This window comes from Alligator sinensis, unplaced genomic scaffold (genome assembly GCF_000455745.1).
Source record: "Alligator sinensis unplaced genomic scaffold, ASM45574v1 scaffold153_1, whole genome shotgun sequence".
In the NCBI taxonomy this organism is placed as follows: Eukaryota; Metazoa; Chordata; order Crocodylia; family Alligatoridae; genus Alligator; species Alligator sinensis.
The window spans coordinates 1,949,310-1,953,554 of record NW_005842099.1 but is presented as its reverse complement, the minus strand read 5'-3'; the positions used below and the strand labels follow the sequence as shown (position 1 = coordinate 1,953,554).

The window sequence follows — 4,245 nt, the reverse complement described above, 5'->3', positions numbered from 1 at the left end:
TGTGTTTAGGGTGATTGCTGGTTCTGTGTAGATATGCATGTTGGTCCATGGGTTTCCTGTATATGGTGGTCTGCATTTTACCATTCTGGATACTGATATGTCTAAAAATTAAATGCTAGTGGTTGAGTAGTCAAGAGATAGGCTGATGGAGGGGTGATGATTATTGAATTTGTGATAGAAATCTATCAGAGATTGCAGGTTTTCAGTCCAAATGATGATGTCAGCCATATGTCTTAAGTATAGCAAGGGTTTGCTGGTGCAGTTCTTGAGGAATTCTTATTCCAAGTGGCCCATAAAAAAGTTGCCATATTGTGGGACCATTTTGGTGCCCATAGCTGTATGCATGGTCTGGAGGAAGTGTTGGTTGTTGAAAGTGAAGTTGCTGTGTGAGGATGGAGCGTATAAGTTCAGCAATATATTTAGGTCCGTACTCGGAGTTGTGATCTTGCTGTTGTAGATAGGTAAGGCAGGATTGGATGCCATCCTGATGTGTAACATTGTTGTTGGGATTGCGCAATACCTCCCATTTCCTCTTGTACTCACCTGCCACGACTTTGATCTTATGAGGGGAGGAAAGAGATTAGTATGATGTTAATCGGTACTCACAGAATAACTTCCCCAGACACGTTAAATCACTCCATATATTTTTAATTCTCTTTTCTTTTACAGCGGCCCCAGTTGCAGGCAACAGCCTCCTCAACTTTCTCCCAGAGCCACTCGTCAGCTCTGGAGAGGATCCCTGCCGTCGAGAATCTCAAGGTAAGTCCCTGGCAGTGCTCTGCAGCGCTAATTAACTCATTAGTGAGAGCAGCTAACGTCTCTTTGACCTGTTGCCTGCGTAAAACCTTGGGCAACCCTTCTTCTAGGTTACTCTTCCAGATTTGCTGGGGCTGGTCAGTACCGCCTGTGCCCAGCCTCCCTCGTTTTACCGAGACTTTCCCCAGTTTTCTCTTCTTCTTTTCTTGTGCTGCCGCTCCCTGCTGGTAATTGATTGGTTTACAGCTGTGCTCGTTAAACCCTGCGTCCCAATTCCCTTCTCGGAGTTGGGAACGTCCCTGGCTGTTGCTTGCAGCCAATCCTAGTCTCTCCCAAGCTGGGGTATTCCTTATTATCATGGGATTTTCCCCCCAGATTGTGGCAAGGAGACTTGGCCCCTTTGGACTCACCACTGCAGTCACGTCTTTGGGTGAGTGCCTGACCCACGCCATCCTGCCATCCTTCTCATGCCTAAAGGCATTCTCTCTGGGTCCTCCCCCTGGTTTTATCCTCGTGAGCTAAGTCCGTCAGCCAATCCTGAGTTAGGTGGAGAATTCCACCCCCATCTGTATGGGTGTTGTCATTAACAGCCCCCCGGTGTTCATCCAAGTAACAGGGCTCCCAACCGAGACCCTGTTACAAACATCTATGATGGCTAGGAGGGTATTGCTGGGAAGATGGTCTATGTTTTCATAGTAAGTCTGTTGTGTCTTAGGCAAAACTTGCTCTTTGGGTGACAAGAGGTTTTAGGATGGTAAAAAGTGTTAGATTTTATCACTGAGTTTTATTTTAGGAGATTTCCCTGTATGTGTATTTTAATTCTGTGGGTATGTGGTCTTTTGTTTCTCTACTGCCATTTTCCCTTTGTTGCTCAAGCTAATTTGTGTGATAGGGTGCTATTGGACCTGGGTCAACTCCCAATATCATATCCACACTTCTCCCCACCCCCTGCCCATGTATATCTTGCCCTCTATGCCTCAGTGGATTTATTGGAGACAGGAGAAAAACGTGCCCTGGGAAGATTTTCCTTAGGGTGATCTTCTGTCTGGTTCTAGGCTCTTTAACCCATTAATCCTTCACCAATCATGAAGTGTATTTTGTCCAGGGCTTCTCCAACCCTACACCCTGGTCCATCACTCACCTCAATAACCTCATCAGTAATGGCTGTCCCATGGGGAGAATGGATCTGTCTATCTCCCTGTATGCCCTTGATGGGCTCTAATCAGGGATGGTTGATAGTCCCACTCAGTTTGTTGTACACATGAGAAAAAAACAATGTAAACTAAAGACAAAACAGCCCGGCATATGCCTAATCATTTTCTTCACATGCCCTCTATTTATATAGGCCCTCTTCTCTCAGTGGGCCACCAGCAGTTTGACTTATTTCTCAGTCCATTTTGGCTTCAAGATTGTCTCAATTTGCACTTTGTCCTAGGGTGAATTACGTAGTTCTCCCCCGACACGTAGGCTACTGACCATGTACAGACCACCTTCTCCCCATTCAGCTGCCCCTCCAGACAATCAGTCTGCAGGTCACATAGGTTTCTTTCAACCTATAAAGTTCAGAGTCCTTCCCTCACAGGAGACCCGGCATATGGAGGTGCCTTCTGGTTTGCCGCAGTAGGTCCACAGGCCACAGATGCCGATTCAGTGACAGCCCGTACTGTGTCTTTCCCCTCACCCCGTTACAAGGCAGGACTCTTATTACCCTTAGTGGGGATAATTCTCCCTCTTGGTGATGGGGTTCTCATTTGTTACTCACAGATCTTCTCTTTCTTTGCCGGCCAGTGGATTCATCGGACTTCTGTATTCAGTGGCAAGGGTGATGCAACTCTCTTCTGGCTGCTGCAGGTTCTCCGGCACTCTCATTGGTGGTTTGCCAACACCGCCATGCCAGCACCAGGTAAGCCTCCCTTGGTTAGTTTCCTCTTTCCAGGGGAAACTTATCCTCACCTTGACAGGTTTTTCACCTCTCAATGGCTCAGAACTCCAGGGGCCTTCTGGGCTTCCACCTGCCCCCCTGCTGCACTGGGAAATGCTGGCTTCAAAGGGCCCATGCCCACGGCAGCAGTGCCCTGCTGTTCGACTTCCAGTACTGGCTCATCAGTGAGGGCAAGCGTAGTGGGGCCAAGATCAGCTCCCTGCTACAGTTTCCATATCACTTTTTTGCTGGGATGTTCTGACTCTTTTGTTTTATCACATGTTTCTGAGAACCCATTCTCCTTAACATTTAAATTATTCAGAAATCAATTTGTGAGGCCGGTCTTCAGTGAAAAGCACCATTCTAACATGAAGACAAGTTTTGTTAGGTTCTTGACTTCTTAACAGACTAATGCAAGACAAATCATTTTTAACTTTTTGTTTTTGTTTGCCTCAGGGTTGTGGTTATTATCTATTTGTAAACCTGTATTCCTTCTCTGCATTGGGATTTTTGTTGATGAGTCCCCTTGGGATAAAAATGAAGGATCTGAAATACACTGTACTACCCAGGATTTGGCATATTCCCAACTAGATAGATAGCTTTTATTATTATAAATTGATTTTTATTGTTATTGTCTCAAGACCCTAGGCATGAGGTTCTTGAATGACTTCCTTGACAATTGAACTTGTAGCACATATCTTGAGAATGTAAGACATGAGAAAAGGACAGGAACGTCTCAATCCGGGAACCATTTATTCCATAATGTTTCTTCCAAATCCCTTGGTTGCCATCCGCAAAGCTCATTTCCAAAGGCTTTCCTTTCTCTGACCAATGTGTGTGTGTGGTTTGGGCCTTTGTTTGTTGTTAGTTTCTTTTTTGTGTCTTTCCTCCTTTTATCCGCCCTTTATTTTGTTTCTTTTTGAAAATGACTAACTCCTCTGGGTATTGGGGGCAACATTTGGCTTAATTTTCCAGCAAGATAGGTTTAGTCTATACAGCCTATTTACTTGATTATACAAATATACACTGATGTTACTGGGACAGCATGGGATATAGCTGTGTCTAATCATAAACTCTGTATTGTACTATAGGTGAAAACAGGCCTGGACATGCTCAGAGACAACCTGTTTTACTGCATTCAGATGGTTGCCCTACCCAGGACAGGTGTTTGACTCCTCACTGAAGGAGTAACGCTAGAATCCAATCTGGAGCTAGTGACTTTGTTTCAACTGCTGGACCACCCCCCCGGATGTTATCTTGCTATGCAACAGTTCACAGATAGGGTAAGAATGATAAAAATTGGGGACATTTTTCAGTAAATATATGTGACAAGGTTGGATGTAAGAGCCAGTGCCTGCTCTGATTAAGAGGGCAGATCATATAATGGACTTGTAAAAGAAGTGCATCAAGGTCCCTTCTCAGCCTGAAACGTAGACAGTTTTAAGACTTAGAGAGAGACTGAGATCAGACTAGGGGAGGGTGATGCATTGCAGGACTCCATAATTTTCAGTGATTTGTAACTGGACTGCTTTAAGGGTAAAATCTGTACAGATAAGAAACTCCTTTTG

At 44.9% G+C, this 4,245-nt stretch overlaps 1 long non-coding RNA gene across 1 annotated transcript; it reads left to right on the top strand.

The window, feature by feature from the left end:
* The first annotated feature begins 680 nt into the window (after window positions 1–680).
* On the top strand, window positions 681–3,953 carry LOC112550405. The gene is made up of 3 exons (XR_003094223.1): window positions 681–759; window positions 2,545–2,659; window positions 3,769–3,953. It is a non-coding gene; the product is annotated as an uncharacterized LOC112550405 (long non-coding RNA).
* The last annotated feature ends 292 nt before the right edge of the window (window positions 3,954–4,245 follow it).